Genomic DNA, 19,225 nt, shown 5'->3' with positions numbered 1-19,225 from the left:
CCTGGTACAAAATTTGGTTTTAGTCTCAATCGCGAGGTTATTCTTTCAAGATAACTCTGAGGGGGGTGAATTTAATTCTAACTCCCTCGTTTAAGCGATAAAGAGGTTTGAAATTCACGTGACGTCACAGTAAAGTCGACAGACTGCCACCAGGGGTTAATTTGTGCCGGATCATGCCGGAACAGGATCTGGCACCTCTTGGTTTTGGCCTGCCCGTGTTCCTGGACTTATTTGGGCTGATCCGGTACCTCTCGTATAGAAAAAAATATGAATACAGAGCTGACAACTCTCACGCTTTCGGCGTGTGACACACATCCAATTTGTCACGCCAAAAAAAAAAGTGATTTCTTACAAGTGGCCAATACGTCGATCGCGAATGCTGTGTGGGCCGGCGCCGCCACGCCCCCCCCCCTCCCCTGACAAGAGGTCCGCCGCAGACGAGGTTCGCTACATCGTCCAGGGCAGGGGTGCGGCGTTGATTTTTGTGTTTGCAACTTGTGCAACAAGTTAATTGAGGAGCTGAAGGTGCTTAACGCACAGTACTGGCCTGAGGACGCAGGTGCGCTGTATGGAGAGACTGAGGTGGAGTCGCTGTGCCAGCGCTTTAACATTACCAACCAGCCCACAGTCATACGGGCCTACAGAAAACACAGAGACTCGGATGGAAAAGACATCCCCGATGAACTGATGGAGTGACTTGTTGCTGTCAACAGCATTCCTATTGCGAGTGCTGAATGTGAGCGCGGATTTTCGCAAATGAACTTAATTTCACATCCACCATATCATCTTTGTTCTTCCTAAATCTTGTTGAACCCCCCCTGGCTAAATTCAATCCAGTCCCGTACGTGAGGTCGTGGGTGGCCAAAGGACACAGAACTGCCACAGACACACGCAGTAAAACCTCCGGGAGGAGGAGGAGAATCCGGACATGGTCGTGATGTGGGGTGTTTTGGACTAAATATGATAAGCATACTGTCTATTAATAGGCCGCCGTGCCAATCTTTAAATAATAATAATGGAAGATTTATGTGATTTATTGTAAGCTTTGAAGTTTTATTTTTTATGTTTTACAAGTTAGATCCATGTTGAGAAATGAATTGCTGACTGTAAGTCCCACCTGTGTTGATGTGGGCATTTGCCTGTGCTGTATAGCCTAAAATAATTGTAAATTATTGTCATAAAATTTATACCATGGATATTAATTGAAATTAAGGCTTGTAAGTCCCACAGCATTGTCAGTGGGCATTTGCATGTTTTTTTCATCACCGTTTTCTGTATGCGTTCCGGGACCTGTGCCCGTCTCGTCACCCCTGCGCTGTCATATGTACTTTGCGTTCCGGCACCTTGTGATTTACAAATTAAGCACTGACTGCCACTGCTAGCCTGGTGTCTGCTTGTCTCCAGCGGAGCTAACAGGCTAATGGAGTGAACACAGGCTGAGACCATGGAGAGGCTTCCACCCACACATCGGAGGAGTAACACGGTTTGAAGAGCTGCTGGTTCTCCTGACGGAGCAACTAGAGGTGTCTGCGCTCCCGCTTCTGTGGTAAGTTAAGTTTAGTCTTTTATTTAGTTGTGTAATTAGTTATTCCCAGGTACCGGTGTCTCTGTAGCAGGCTCGCTAGCTTAGCTACGCTAACCAGCAGTCAAGAGACCACCAGTAATAGGATGCTAACCGGGCTAACCGGACCGGACGGGAGTTTTTATCTACACACACCGGGATGCGCCGATCCCCCAGCTCAGAGAAGCGGTAGAGTTTGGTGATGAATCTTTTAAACTGAGAGAGGAGACTGTGTGTGTCCGGAGCTAACGTGTCCGGAGAATTAGCTTCACCACGTATCATAACTAATGTTATATAAAGCTGGTTCACTCACCATCCCATTTGACTTGACTGTGTGACACAGATTCTTATTCTGCAGATTTACAGATTTACTGTGATCAACTGAACCCTGAGTATTTAAAGTCACATCTGCATTGTAAGAGCAGCTGTTTAAAGTAGCATAACGTCTCCTAAAGCTCTTTATTCAGAGTATTGGTGTTGTGTTGTAACGTGTTACAGTGAAAACTAAACGTGTCTGCTACCTTCAGTTTTTACATCGTTAATCTTAGGCAGACTTCACTGAATTATTGTGTTTATTATAAATAAATTATAGGAAGTGTAACTTTACTAGAATAGACAGTCACATAGAGAAGCTCAGGCTGATGTACACAACCTATTTCCTAAGCTGAAATAATTATGATCTGATGAACTTTGAAGTAATAAACTTATTTTTACCATGTAAAAGTTGTTAAGGAGTTAACCTGGCACATGTATGACTTAACATATGTGTATTTGTGTTGAATGTTCGTCTAGTGTTTTCATTACTTACAGTCAAAGCAAAGTATTGCACATAATACATAATGTATTAAATAATATATGCAATACTTTTTATGTGAATGAACTCCATACTGTACATTCATTGTCTTGGTAGTGCACAGTTTAATCCAAAAGCATATTCAAATACATAGTTGAATATCCACAGAAAATAAGGACACAAACTTTGTTCATAAGTATCACTTCCTCGACAATAATGCCATTCTTTTTTGTTTCCTATCATTTTATTAGGTACGGACGAGCCTGAAGGACACAGCTGTGCTGACCGTGTTCTGTCTCTAATGGCAGAGAAGAAAAATAAAACACTGGGTTCTTATCTAAAGTGTATCAAATCAGAAAGCAAAAGATAAACATTGTTCTAATAAGTGTTCATTTTTTTAACCAACCATAATGAATATAGAAATGAACTCCATTATCTATGACACTTAGCAATGAGCCAACTCTAAACAGGTGCAGGCCATCTTTAGTTAAGGTAAGGAAACATGAAGCTGGTGCAGTTGTCCTCGTGTTGACCAGCCTGAAGCTGCAGATCTCCAGCATGTTGCTGCTGCCACAGTGAATGCTGAGGACATCAGGGGCTGCAGTGCTGGGTTTGTACCCTGATGGTTAAATGCACATATTGTAAGTCGCTTTGGATAAAAGTATTGAAAGAAATAAAACATTTTACAAACAGATAAAATGTCTTTGTATAGTCTGTGGCTAAAGGAGTTTTTTCCTCACTTGATCGTCCGACCGATGCGAGCTAACGCTACTTAGCATCACGCCAGATTCTCACTCATTCATTTAAATTGCAATATATAATGACAATAATACCATCGGAATCAATTTTAAGCAGCAGCAAACACAATACAAGCCAGCAAAATTATTCCCACATTCTCTTGAAAGCAAAAGCACACAAACCAGCACATTGCCAACCTACCTACCTTCACAGATCAGAGGCAGAGTTGAAGTGCAGTCAAAAAGTCAGCAGCCAATCAGATCCATCCGGTCATCCATTTGATACGAGCAACAGTGGAGTTTTTGGTTCAGATCTAAAATGGCTGTTTGCCATGGGGATGAAACACCTACTGAGGGAGTTTCTTCTTAAACTCATGGAGTTATTCTGAAGAGTACATTTGTTAATGAAAAAATGAATCCAAACAGAGAAAAAGGAATGATTTCTCCTCCCCAAATATATAAGGCCTATATGCAAAGATAGGCCCTTATAATTTACATAGGATGAATGTTCTTCATGAGAGGTGGGGTGGCTCTTAAAAGAGCTGTTTTGTGGTCCTGAAAAGGACTGTTACAGCTCCTCGGCTAGTGCAGAGCGGATGTTCTCCAGCAGTAGGTGGTTCCCTGCTGCATTCAGGTGAACACCATCGCTCGACAGGTGCTGCAGGGTAACGGCCCTGTGCACGATGGACCGCATACCAAAATCAAGCATGAACCCATGCATGACGGCGTTGAGCCAGCGACGGGTTCGCTCGATAACGTAGGTACTGGCCGCTCGCTGTCCCCGCCAACACCGCTGAGGTAGGATGTCGGAGAACATCAGGGGGGTCCTTGGAAAGAGAATAGCGACCTCCTTGAAGTCCTCCTTCATCATCAGCATCAGCTCCTGTATCCCCTGACCACGGAAGCTGATGCTGTTGCCCCCGAGGTGAATGACAAGGACGTCTGGGAGGCCATCACTCTCCACCCACTCCCGGCGCAGGAACGGAAGAAGGTCCTCCCACTGCCGACCTCCTCTCCCAAACCAGGACACCTGGAGAGACGGCGCGATGTCCGGGTTACTCTGCTCGCGCTGAATGTGTGAACGCAGCCAAGAAATGATGGAGCTCCAAACGATCCACAGTCTTTTGGGAATCCAAAAGCCAACCTGCCGCGCAAATGTGTTTTTTTTTATAAATATGTAGACTCCAGTGAATGGTGGACTTGATTCACTCCCAGTGATAGACAGTTAGCTTTACAGAATCCAAGTCGACTCCAATTTCAAAAGACAGAGCGGCACATCCAGGTGAATCTAACACTGATCGTTACATATTAACAATGATATATGTGTAGCTGAGGGTCTTTTTGTCTAATATATCAGGCCTCAGCTGAATGAGGACACGAGAGAGGGTCATGAACTCGGGACATCACATCCGTTTATTCTCCGTCACATTTCACAACAAGTAATATAATATAAGACAGAGCAGGACAGGCTTATGAATACATTGATCATAATGTTATTGTAACCCAGGTATCAAATGATTTCAAACTAAACTAAGAATAATATAGTAATTTCAGGTGCACAACTATAATAATCCGGGTCAGGAGGGTTAAGTCCTATCTGGAAAATGAAAACCTTTTGAGAATCCCAAGACTTTACACCACAACGAGATATATTTTTTATTGGTGAGGGATAAGAAATGGAGCCGTGGGAGCGATTTACGTTTTATTTTTCAGTTTAAATCTTTACAGAAATTCCGGTCAAAATTAATATGAAACCCAATGGGAGATGGCTCCGGAAGCAATTCGTCGATTTCTCGTGGCGTATATAAGCACAGCTCCGAGAGATTTGAGAGTAACATGTCTGCGAAGGTAACGTCTTCAGCATCTAAAATATCTAAAAATCATGTCTTAGAACCTCCGTTTGGGGACTTGAGAGCAGTTTTAGTGCAACCAGAGTAGCTAAAAAAGGGTATTTTTTGCACTCTCTGTCTTTTGGTAGAGCAAGCTTGACTCCCATTGTACCATGCAATGCATTATTAAGGCACATATGAAATATTAAGGCACATATGAAATAACAGAAACAAAGAGTAAAAATCTGACATGCACTACCAGTGATTATATATCAACACAATCATGCATGTTAAACAATATATAGTTTTAACTTTCAAGGTAAGAGCAGGATATTGTTCCTGTGTTTGACACCTATCATGACTTGATACTCACCTTGATTTCTGTGATCCTACATTGTTTGTATCAGTGAATGAGTACTATTTGATCTGTTATTTAGTAATATTAGTCCATAATATGTCTGTTATTTTTTCCTTCACCTCACTCCTATCTTGACTATACTGCAGACATACTCTCAATGATTGTAGAGACCATGAGATGGTTAATGGAGATTTACCAGCATGCACCTTGTTCCACATCTATTTAACTGCACTGCTGGATCAGAGACAAAATACCGACCATCAATCTTTAATATTCTTATCAAATAGAACAGATACATCTTACTTGCATCCTCTCATGTGCTAAAAATCCAGGTTCTCACTGGAAACTAATGCTGGACTTTTGGCTACGTAATCACATCCTCATCTTCATTGCCCACTTTAAAGTCATTGCTTTTATCACAGTTGAAAAGAATCATAGCAATATATCAACAACTGAGAAATTTCATCAAAGACAATTCTCAATGGTAAAGATGTGTAACAATTATTCATTACTCTATCTTTCCAGAAATCATCAAGACTTTTGTTTTGCAATGTTCTCCCAAGTGAGTCAGACCTTACCGTCTTCTCATTAAGGGCAACTTCAGAATTTGCATTTGCTTGCTTCTTATATTCAAATAAGGGTCCATATTTATCTCTACCTGGCACAACCCACGCTTTAGAAAACTTCAGTCTCGGCATGAACCTCTTTTTACATAGACCTGTGTGATCAATGATAAGCCTGCATGGTTGGAAAAGGTGTTTATAACAAGGCCTGCAGGAGATAAGGAGACACTCCACAATAGAATCATACATAGAACATAACTCGTTAGTCTGCTATGGGTTTCTACAAGATATTAGTCTATAAAGCACATATGATCCCTGTAGTTATGTTGCTATTCACAGACACTATCATAGGTAGATAGCCTTAATTTAACAAGATACGTAGAAAACGGTATATGGTCAAAAAAACTGTGATAATGAATAGCTCTCTCATAGCGAAGCTCATGACACTTTTCATTTGCGGTAGAGGGGTCTTATTTGTTCCACTTTCCTGTAAACAGAACCATCTGTCATTTAAATGTTTTGTATTTCTTGCATTATAAAACTCTGATACCTCTGAATGATATTTTAATTAACTTTAATAATCTCCTTTCTTCATTTTCTGGCTCTATTGTTTATAGCTGACTGCCATATCTTTCAATCTTCTATTCTTCTTACAGGTTTACTCTGTAACATATGCCCAGGGATCCCAGACTCCACTCTAATTCTGGCATATTTTACATTGATAATTTCTTTATGGCCTCTGTCCCTTTTTAAATAAACGAACACATGAATAAACTGAATACACGTAGTAGACTTGATGCATCAAGGAGACCAGAAGGTGAAACAATATACAAACACTAACAGAGTAACATGAGAAATTGAATATGTCTCCCATAGCATCCCAATATATATCTCCCTCACGCTGTGACACACATTCTAACAGCACATCCATGAAAGGCATCCAGAACTGCTGTTACCCTCCCTTACATAAAGATGTTCACACTCCTATTGCATAGTTAGGCCTAAAGCTTGCATTCCTAAACCATGTTGTGTCCTTACGTCTTGCTACTGGTGGAATTTAGAAAATAATTGAAGTGTTGGTGCCTCTCTGTCTGAGGCATCTGAATTAGATATAAAAGTCCATGAGTGTAGACAATACAATGCACTGCTATGTGGCCCTTTATCTATAACCTGACCTTGGGTATTGCTTGGAGAGAAAGGAGAATGTGTTGAATGAGACAAGCTTTATTGTCCTAATGGTGAACAGATATAATGTGTGAGGATGGTCAACGATTCCTTCACATCTGCCTTAATTATGGAGGCATTCATTTGTGCAACTGAAAGCCTTTGTTGAACCTTAAAAGATGTATATATCTGTATATGTATATATTTGGTAGCACAAGCCTCCTTTATCATCTGCCTACAGCAGCGTTGGTGCTCCTCAGCTTCAGCTTTTATACCATCTTTCAGTTATGTATTTATAAAATGTATATTTGGTTGTTGATGTGGTTTAAACAAAACACATGAACCTTGCAGCAGAATGTATACTTTACATCCTGGCTCCAGCACACTGTGCCACCCCTTGCCTGAACTCACAAGAGGTTTTTCTGTTGCTGTGATGCATCTGATGAGAATCTCCTGCTTTGTTATTCATAAGTGAAAGGCAAACTCCAAAAAACCTGGACATTTTCATGGCTCGGCAAACCCAAATGTGCTTTAGTTGTTTTAACAATCACTTGGCCCTTATATGTATGTGTGTATTGTCATCCAAACTCTGCAATAGGAGTACAGTTGTACCTTTGACAAGTTTATAAACACGGATATGATCTTCAAAATCATTCAATGTTTGAGAACCTTTTCAACATACTTGCAACAGTTTTCAGATCACCATTTACAAGCTTTCAAACCTGGAAAACAAACTGATGCACTGGGCGAACTGTGACACATTGGAAACCCTGAAAATGGGTTGGAGAAATACTAAAAAGAGGGCTGCAGTTTTGAGAAAAACTTAAAATAATGTTTGCAGAGGTTCTTTTTTTTCTCCCAGCCTATTTAGACTTCATGCAATGCTTTAAAGCTGGGTTTAAATCATTGCAAATCTTTGTTTTATGATTTAAACCTTTCAAAGACTTTTTGTTTTGTTTTGGAAGGAGCTGTCCGTGCCTACATTATGTACATGTGTGTGTACACACACTGCTTCACACTGTTAATGTAAAATAATACCTAGGAAGTTGTTGCAATTATTCCAAATTTTTTAAAACAATTTCTGCCCTGGATACTACATGTCCTTCCTGTCAGTTTTAACAAGTCTCCTATGACTTATCTTGGTGACCAAGTCTTTGGTGACCAAGTCTTTCAGCCCCATGGAGCTGCAAGCTGCTTTTTGTAATGTTTGTTTATCTGACTGTTAACTGTTGCCACTCTAGTGAAGGAAAACCCAGGAGTTGAAGCTGTTTGCCTGGCACCAGCAATCACACCTCATTCAGAGTCATGTAAACGAGCATCTGGCTCTTTTTGAGATTTAGTCAAACAGTAACTGAACCTCTTTGCTGTGTTTGCATGCTGGGTGTACTGAGCTATAGCAACATAATGGGATGTTTGGAGGAGCGGTCTCTTTGCTTTAGCAGGCAGGTGTAACTAAGGCAGTGGCCACTTAGTGAAGTATTGGTGTGCAGGAATGTGCACCAGCTGAACAAAATGAAGAAGAATCGCTGTTGTGCACACGAGTCATGTTTCTGTCTTGTCATGTGACTCTGATTCTTCAAGACAGTCCCTATTCCACCTGGTTCTCTTACTGTGGTGTAATGCGGCCACACGGCTTGTGTGTACCCTTGTTAGGAGGTTATGTTTTCACCCCTGTCCTTTGGTTTGGGGGTTTGTTTCTTAGCACTGTTACATAGTTATTTCCATAAAACTGAATGGAAGGATGTGGTATGGGTCGGGAAAGATTTATAGAATCTTATATAGATATAGAATTATAGTGCAGATCCAGATCATGGGGTGGATCCAGGAATTTCTTCACAGTGGCGTTTTTGAAATTTTCTAACAATTTACCAACTGAATAATATATGGATCTTAATGCAAAACAGGTTAATTTAATGGACTTCTATATTTGAGTTTGAACATTTTAAATCAGGTGTTGGTGGCGGTATGCACTTAACTGAGTGCCATTCTAGTTTTACATTCAGATTGACCACCACATGCCTGGCCACATGGACAGTAAGGCATAATGTGTTGCGTTAAGTTACTCAAAGAGTAATGTGAGATCCACATTATTCAAATGTTTCATATGTTTATCTCATTACCAGGCAGATTTTGTGGTATGAAAGCAAATCCGTTTGGAAACATGGTGTCAGAAACACTCATTCTGATGAAATATTTCTATCAACAAATTTTCCAAAACTGTGCTTGAGTGTATTTTCCTCCCCCACACATTGAAAAATGCAATCTGACTAAAGATTTGATTCAACTCATGCACCAGTTAAGATAAAATATGGGGGTATGAACTGTAAGACTGTATACAATGTCCTAGATACAAATGCTGCCATCTTGTGCATTTGGAGTCAAAGTCTGTGCCACAGTAATTGGGTGAAGGAGCAGTGGTATCGAGGTCCCTCCCATACATACACTTCACCAATTACAACTCAGTCTCAGCTGTCAATCAAGATGTTTGACCCTGTTTTAATAGCACCCAATTAGTCAATTAAAACACATCAACATACATGTCTGATAAAAAACTGCCATAAATGACAGAAACCATTAAATAAAAAAACTATTTAGTTTGGCATATGTCACTGTGGAGGTGAGGGTAACAGCTCTCACCTGCGCTGATTGATCCTCCGTGGTGCAGGTGAGGGTTCTCTCCCAGCCCCCTCACCTCCACAGTCACAAACACTAACATGGAGGAGTTAGTGTTTATGACCCACAAGGCAACCAGCCACTATTGATCAAAACCCTTGTTTTGATGAGTTACCATGTCATCCAATTTTATATACAGTCTATGTATGGTATGAACATTCGTGAAAGAGGCCGAGTGTAATATATACATGTATATAGTTGCTTACGTTTCTTGGGTGATGCCTTTATCAACTACATCAAGAGGGTACAACTCCTGACCATTCTTATCAAATCAGTTTCTATCAAATCAGTGTCTTAGGGATCTCTTGATCCGAAGAGGTAATTATGTGAATATCCAAGACTGTATATTGCAGCAAAGTCTTATTAGGCAGACAAATTACTAACTGCTTAAAATTAAGAAAATTAATGACTTTGGTCAGAGTTGATCTGAATATAGAAAATTATAAAACCATAAAGAGTCCAGCGTGTTAGCAGAGAAGTCCAGAAGCCTCACAGTGTAAAGACGATAGGGATAAATATTGTTTGGCTCTCACATAGCTGTAAAAGTGAAACACTGACTTGGCCCATATTTTATGACATGAGCACCAGTGGGAACTACTTTAAGAAATGAATTCCCTGCAGAAAGAAAGATACAGGACCTCTCAAGTCAGGCCTGACTCATTTCGTTGTACAAGATAAATTGCATCAGTTATCACAAAACATACAACCTACATATCATTTGTGCAACGCCTGCAAATGTTATATCACTCTTCATGGCTAATTTAGGCAGAGTGGAGAACAGCAAATAAATCACGGTCACAGGCGTTTGCATGAATTATTGAAGCTAATTTTTTCAAGGCTCGTGTTGTGACAGTGGTATTTGGCTTGTGTTTTAAATTAATTCACAATAGAGAGCTGCTCACATAGATCATCCTTTCCACTGGGTTTTCTCTTCATGAACTCTTCTCTCTCCCTGCTTCTCCTCCACTGGCCTCGTTCCTCTTCCTCCGTACTCATAATTGCTCAAGGGTGTAATTCACATAAAATAAGAGAAATATGCTGCGTTCCAGATTGTATTTTATCATCAGGGATAGACATGATTTAAGTGAATCTCCAAAGTCAGCTCTGCAATTATCTTTCCCCCGTTGTGTCCTTTTGACCTTCAAGCTAATGCTAGCAGAGCCAAGAAGCCATTAAGGATAATCAGACAACAGATGCATTGCCATGTGCTCATTCTTTAAAGTTGGACAAACAATATCAACCAAGATGTAAGATGGAACTCATTATGTAATAATTTGAGCATGACAATTGAAAAATCCTATATGTAAAAAAAAAACGGTGTCTTTTCAGATGTCTCCCAATGCTGTGATCAGACTAAATTAGATTGTGACGGCCCCTGTTTCAGATAAGGGGATCACAGAATCATGAATGCAAGCTATGACTAAGTCGAGAGACTGGTCAGTCTTGATGAAGTCGTAAGTGACACAGATACTCTAGGTAAGGGGTTCCCAAACTTTTCCATGCCAAGGACCCCAAAATAGCATAAGCCTCTTGCGGGGCCCCCCCAGTTTGTTTGTCTCTGTGTGTATACTTGGTCCCACACTAGTGGTAGAGGTGGGTTTGGTGGCTCCTACAATATATCTATCCTAGGTTGTATGGCTGTCAGTGCCAGACAAATGTCATTCTCCACTTGCAGAAATGCTCTGGGCTTTGTTTTCAGGACCTTTAATTTAGAAAAGCTAGACTTGCAGAAGTATGTGGTGGCAAATGGAAGAGATTTCATACCTCCGAGTTTTAGATGCCAAGGGGGTATTCCATGGTTGTGGCAGTTTTGCAGCTCATTCATCTTCAGTCTGGTTGTCCAATGGTCTTTTTCTTTTAATTTGTTTTTTCTAGTTTTTCCTCTATCAGGAGGTAGCTAGCTATTTTTCAGGGACACAGCAACACTGCTAATAGAATGTGGCTCACCTATATTTAATCAGACAAAAAGACCTAGAAGTCTTTAAATACCAGCGTTTATCTCTGATATTCAACAAGGAAATTGATGAATATTTTGTTGTGTAATCTGTATTTGTTACAGCGGCAGCTCCTCTGACTCTGGAAGCTGGGTAAATAGGTAATATCCACTTTTCAGTTATGTCAGTCGTGTTGTGGGACTAAGCAATCAGAGTCTACATGAAAACATTCTCATGGCTCAGACACGGCACTGAAGAGAATTAATCACACAAGTGGACGCTGCTTAAAGTTCTGTAAGAGTTTAATAATGTTGCTTTGATCCTTACCAGTTGAGATATTTTTGTCAGGACCAAAGTCTGGACCAGCCAACATTTCCACATAGAGACAGCTTGTTAGATTGTTAAAAAGTATGTGGACAACCATAGTGTAAAGTGGTTTGTATTTGGTTAAGGAACGCCAATCGAATTCTTTCACATCAAACTGGTAAAAATGATCTATAAGGATTTGGCATTGTGCTTTGCAAAATTTCCATTTTAAAACATGATAGATCCATCCCAAAACATTTGTCACAAAACAAAATGAACATAAAATATGCATGTATATTAAGATTTGCCTTTTTCTGAATCGACGGGCCCTATCCAAACTATTAAAAAAAATTTCACCACGTATGCGTTTTCCTTCCGACTGCATACTGAGTTAATATGTTTTTGAAATTGAGATTTGGAATTGAAATTTTGTGTAAAAGTTTCCCTGCCAGGCCCTTGGACAGTTATAGACCTGTGCTCAGTGGTAATTATGGTAATTGCTATTCCTCATTACTTCTCTTTGCAGTGGAAACCAGTGCTTGAGCTCGGCACTCCAGTGAGTGAGCTGTGCCGAGAGGCCATTTGACTCTCAGAAAAGAAAGGGATTATAGCCCATAATTGACAGAGGGCAACAGGATATGGTAGGATTTATTGCCATCTGAGCACATTCTTGCTCTGATAGCCCACACTGCCTGACCGGCTGTCCAAATCTATTGGCTGTCCAACAACATCATCTCCTTCAGTGTGCTGAGGCCAAATATCGACTCAGTGGCTCAGTGCTTGACAAAATGCTTTTAATTCTTTGCACATTGGATCCTCAAATAAATGGAATGACTAAGCGATTTAATACCCAAGTGAGATCGAGGTCTGTAATTATCCTCAAAGAGGAAGGAAAGGAAGTCAGGGAGACATTGACTTGAAAGTTGTAGGTCAAACTGAACACAGCAGGGCCTCTTAAGAGGCTGCTGGGCAGAGCAAGTGGTTGTCTAAGAGCAGGAATTAGCGGTCTGACAATTACACTCTTCAGCATGTACAGAGACAAAAGTTTTCCCCTTATCACGGGGACACATGCAAAAACACATGAAGACAAATGCTGTGCAGTCACAGGTGCAAAGTAAGTGGAGAGCCTGATGTATTCAGGGGCACACAGCCTCATCCAGCCACTCTGGGAGCCTGATGTATTCAGGGGCACACAGCCTCATCCAGCCACTCTGGGATCCTGAAGTGTCCTGGAGAGCAATCCAGAGCCAGGAGGGGGGGGGGGTCTGACAAGCCAGATTGACCTTGTCTGCGCTAACAGTTCGAGTAGAATAGATGAAAGAACGGTGAACATCAGTCTTTAGGGCCATGGCAGATTTAAGAGTGATAATTTCCACCCCATTCCCAACCCTTAAGATTGCGGTGAGAGGCCGGGCATTCTTTGTTCTGGGGCCTACATTCTGTAAGATGCTCATTCAGCAAAGTCAGATTTTCTTGGCTGAATTCTCACCTGCAGGATTGTACATCAGACACAGCTCATTCGTCTTCCTAAGGCATGGACCCAGTGGAAATGAGGTGGACGGGCCACAGGAATACTATTGATGGCAGAAATGGACAAGGGAGAACGGGTGGGTGGGGGGGGTGGAGGATAAGAGAAGTGGCAATAACACAAATCCAACAGATATTAAAAAAGTCAAAGTTCAAAGGGGCAATAAGAAAGGTTTTTACTTTTTCAAAATAGCTAGAATAACTTTAGTATACCCAGAAGCGATCAAAAGCATGAGCACTGCAATCAGAGCGATTTCTCACTTCAATTATTCATTTGTAGTCCATATTCTGTCCATATTCAGTTCGCAATAAAAGAGTTATTGAATAAATGGGTGATTCACCAACTACTGTTACTATTACTACCATTGTAATGCTGCCAGAGGCCTCCTGCACACATTTCATTTTGATGCCTCATTCTAGATGAAAAGTACTTTTTTTCAAACTGAATTTATCTTTTTTAGTTGTAAGCTAATGGTTTCAACAACGGGTTGGTGGACGTTCCATGTTAGATAGGTAATTATGAATATGATTATATATGTCAGTTTCTAGCAAACAAGGTGATGGTGAAGCGTGAATGAGGCGGCTGATGTGAGCATGGAAGTGCTTTTCCTTCTTCTTTTCAGGCTTTTTAGAAATTCTTCTTTTGTAACATTATGCTTTTTTTGGATAATGGCAGTAGACATATCAAGAGAAAACAGACATAGGTTTGACGTTGGTTATAAAAGAAAGACCACAATCTTCAAATGAGCCATTAGGCCACTGCAGGATCGTGTGTGTGCCCGAGTGTGTGGGACTGAGTGTGGGTCTTCATGGTGATGAAAGACCATATCATCCAGTGCAAGTGTGGCTCAGTGATGTGTTTTAGCAGTTTATGGACAATAATGGAACCGTAAGGCACAAAGTAATGATATATATATGGCTTTTGGAAAAACACAGCACTTTTGGTTCTGTTTAAGTAAAGATGCAATATTGCCAACCAGTTCTAGTGCGAGCCTGGATGGATTCAATAGTTGCAATTGCTGCTGTCAATGTGGGGGCGAGCAGTAAGCACAACAATGATATGTTGTCACATGTAACGAAACAGTCCAACTCTTATACTCTCCAGCAAGGAGACTGGGCCAAGACATAGAGCTGAGAGGAACCGCAGAGTTGGGGATCATTTCCTGTGGGTCTCTCTCTTTGAGCATCATCCTCCCCATTAGATTAGCAGGGCCCAAATTCACAAGGGGCATTCTTCAGAGGACACAGTATAAGTGACCTTCGTAGGCTACTGACTGTGTTTTGTCTTTGGTATTTTCTGCCATACTCTATTTTTATAGTCTTTTCTTTTATTTGACACTCACAAGCAATGACTGCTGAGGTGGGTTGGTGTGAGTACGATCCATCAATTTGGTTCGGGAGGACACATTTCTCTTCTACATTTGAAAGAGACTTTGAAATGGTACAAACTAGTTGCAAGGATGGGGGATGGGGGGGGGGGGGGGACTACACCGCTATTGTTGTTTTATTTAAATTAAAAGGTAGCATGGTCTCATTTGTTGTGTTTAACTTGATATCAGTAATCATCGCCAATGATGGCTTGGCCCCGGTACTCGTAATCCTATCAAAATGACCCGGGATTACTCTTGAAATTATTAGTTCTGGGACGATCAAATATCATTCTTCAAAAATGCCTTTTCATAGTAATGCACCTATGCCCTTTATAAAGCATGTTTAGGCTTCCATAGACAAGATTAGTTACGGATGTTCAAATGGTACAGATTTTTTAGGGCAAATTCAGTGAAAGAAAAATAGTTCTACACAGAGATGTACTTTAACTCATATTCTTAAACTCATAAAATGGACAGACAGTGGCTGCAGCTCTTTATCGCTATGTGGAAACTCAGCCTTTAATAAACTCAGTGATTTTGCATTACAGAGACTCAATTAAGGCCAGTGCAAGAGTGGATAGAGATGTATTATCCATCAGCCTGTGGGGGAGCCGGTTGTGGTAACGACATAAAAATATAACAGTAATTATAAATGAAGGCAACAGCACGGAAATTAATCAATCAAGCTGTCCTTGTTATAAGATGCAGTGGCGTTTGTCGATGTGTTGGCTGTTAGTGAGAATGGAACTCCTGCAGGACACATCCATCAACTCAGACAGCACCAAACCTGCGATGATGGTAAACAAAGAAGGCACAGTGCGGCGTGTCAGGTGTACTGAGAGATTCAATGAAATGCAAACTGATAAGACATTTTGCGCAAAGATCCAAGGAAAAAAAACAACCCTGTTAGCTCAGATTTTAATGTATAAAACAACAGCTGAATAATGTGTTTAAATCACAAATGGAGCTCCAGAAGAGTGCCTTGTCCCTGCAGACTGTGACGCTGCAAATCCACTGATCCGGTTCGAATTAAATCCAGAGTCTAATTTTAAATTGGAAGTGCACTGAAAGAAAACACGGACACACGCTGAATGAATGAGTCCAAACTCAGGGGCAGTCCCAGTCTCAGTGGAGCCAGTACAACCAAAACACTCATCATGACGCAACAGTGCAGAACTGTGTGGGTCACCTCTGTTAGAACCGCAACTCATATATGTTCATTCTACTTAGATAATTCAAGCAGCATTAGTAATATGGTCGATTGGTGTTTAATTTGAAGGAGAAAACAATCACGTGTCAACATTATGGGGAATTCCATATGCTATGAAGCTGTTACCCAAGTGTTTATGAATGTAGTTTACATTGTGATACTGTAAAGTGCTGTTTACACTGCAAGAGTGTTACAGTATATATATATATATTTATATGGACAAAAACTGTATGAAATAAATGAAAGTGTTTAATCTGAAGATTAATGTTGAACAGTTTCCTAAATTGTGCATTGTGTAGAAAATGTATTATATATAGACATGTGTGGATTTTTATGTTAAATGTAGTAACATTTCCAATAATATATATTTATAGCTTAGCAAGTTTACCTAAACAATGAATGTGTTTTTGGTATTGATGATAGAAAAATAAAGAAATGAAAAAACAAGCAAGTTAAGATCATAATTCGTTATCAACTAATGAGTAAAATAGGTTAAGACAAGAAGGAGACATATGGTTAACATAATGCTTCTATAGCACTTTTCTAGACCATTGACACAGTGCATCTTTGTGCAGCACTCTCTTTATCATACATCACTGACCGCTGCCAATTTGAGGTCCAGTATCTTACCTGAGCATACTTGCTCACGTGGAAGGGGGGAGACTGTGATTGTACAGACAACCCTTTGGTTATAAGTAGACCTGCTCGTCCATATATACATAAAGGCTGATTGCAGTATATAGATATGAAAGAGGGAAACAATGTGGAAAATAAATAAAACCCCAGCCGAAAAAACATAGCCCCCGTGCTGATGAAGCTCTTGGTCTGGTCCATTTATTGGGCCTCGGTATTTAAGCAGGCTCCACCCTCAGCCTCCTCTTTGGACCAAGAAAAGGTAACTCAATGACAAACACAAATGAGTACACCACACGGTGACAAAACAGTGTCAGCCCAATGCACACATCTCATTTAGAAACACAGAGCTCAGGTCTCCCCAGGCGCAGGCATAACAGCAGTGCAGTGGTAAACTGTGGTTTTGTTTTATCTAACTTAAGTATCTGCAAAGTAACAAACACTGAGACGATGAAGGGAGTGTGTGTGCATCTTTGGCTGTGGCTGAGGGGTAGAGTGGTCGTCCTCCAACCTGAAGGTCGGCAGTTCGATCCCCAGTCTGACCCTTCTCAAAAGTTAAAATTGAAATAATCAAGGCCAACTTGCTATTTACGCTGGCTTTTAGCGTTCTGTTCGTCAAGCTCGTCTGCTGAGGGAAACTGTGGGGAGGAAAATGAGAGGCACTTCAGAGCCCTCATTGATTGAATGTATTATTTTATATTCAGCTATTTACAATTATTTATTCTTTTCAGACTCCATTTTTCAAGGTCAAGGAAGTGAATGTGAACATACTCGCACCTAAACGGTTTGTTGACAATCAGTCAATAGTGATTTAGTTATTTAGCAATTTGCAATAGTAGAGAACAGTGTTTTCCTGGTGAGATAACACAAAGGACATATTTTAATATGTATGAGGGACTGTAAATTTAAAACTTAAATGCTGCATAGAATTGTTTAAATTTAAAAAAAAAATTGAATTTACAAATGACTTTTGGGGCAGAATACGTTTTGGACACAGTGCTGCCTGAAGTCAGTATTTCCTTAGGCAGCAGAAACATACTGAACCTTTGGAAACCAGTATTCTGTCTTTTCTGTGTTTGCAGCATGAAACATATGAACCAGTTTTCGTTCTGCTGAGAATGTGCTTACCACAACCAGCGTTTTCATTTGCCTTACGGTCTGCCCTGACACATTTCTCACATCTTGCTCACTTAGCATTCTCCTTTCCTGTATGCCATACCATTAAGCCTACGTTAGATAGTGCTGTAAAATGCTCCCATACTTTAATCCCAGTGAAGAAAGAGCTGGAATATAAAAGGCATTTCACAGAGGCACTTAAGAGTAGCAATCCGTGAGTCACTGTGCCTGATGGTGCCATTATTTCATTTTAAGCCTATTCACTTCTGCAGCAAAGCTTCATCAGCAGCTGTGGTATATCTGGTCAGGGGTCAAAACAAATGTGAAAAGGGAAAGCAGCGCTATCGTAAAAAAGTGACCAGACAATAGATTTAAACTTGTCAAATACAGAGACTGCCTACCCGACATATTGGCTGCTAAATGTGTCTTCCTCTTGCTGCTGCACGTCTCTTGGAGAAGGTTTCAGTGTCTTTGCAAACACATTTGAAACGTTTCTCCCAACACTTGTCCGACCCAATTTAAATGACGAGTGAAGAGGAGCGAGCGGGGGCATTTAAATGCAGGAGATGTCAACACGTTTGCCGCCACCCCCCCACACACACACAAAAAACAAACACACACACACTTAAACACTGTGTGACTTCTCTTGCTCACTTTCACTCTTTCCTCTTTGCACTCTCTACTTTGCTCCTTTTCCGTCCACTTCATTTCTCTCCTTCCTCTGTCTTTTCCTCTCGTTGTTACATTTGCATAATGCAGCCTTTGCCTGCCAGTGAAGGGGAGTATATCCAGCCCACACTTCCCACAGTTGTACCGTGCCAGCTCGGCCTGTATATACTGTCGAGGCGCGTGGCGACAGCAGCAACCCCTTGCTCCTCACATATGGAGTGGTGCTGACAGGATTATAATTAATGGCAAGCGGGGGACCCACAGTGAACTCGCAACAAGTAAACTTTGTGAAGCTGCGTTTGGAAACAAATCCCACACAGACCGGTGATGTGTGGTTAAAGTGTCCGTAACACAAAGTGCCTCATTTGCATCAGCTCCAGGAGCGTTTAAGCTAACATGCCGTGATATGAAGACAGACTGCCATAAAGGCATGAATACACTTTGAAATGAGAGTTTATCTCCTTCAAGTGCAGATCAGAGTCTTTAAAATGAAAGACGAAATAATAAACAATTTTCACTTAAATTTGATTTGATCCCTCTTTGGGTTCAGTAATCATACAAATTGCACATAAATTGTTTGACCATTTACAAGTACGTGCGAATGCAACATATCCTCTGACAGCATCATTAAAGCTTATTAAAGCTCAAGTCTATTTATATTTAGCTTTTATACACGTTTCCAATTAAAAATCTATAATGTATGATAATATCAGAAGCAGTGTAGAGTATTTAACATCTTGTTTGAACTGTTCAGCTATGTGGGTGAAACATTTCTAACCTAA

The sequence above is a fragment of the Limanda limanda genome, chromosome 20 (genome assembly GCF_963576545.1).
Source record: "Limanda limanda chromosome 20, fLimLim1.1, whole genome shotgun sequence".
Taxonomy (NCBI): Eukaryota; Metazoa; Chordata; class Actinopteri; order Pleuronectiformes; family Pleuronectidae; genus Limanda; species Limanda limanda.
Note: the sequence above shows the minus strand (reverse complement) of the source record.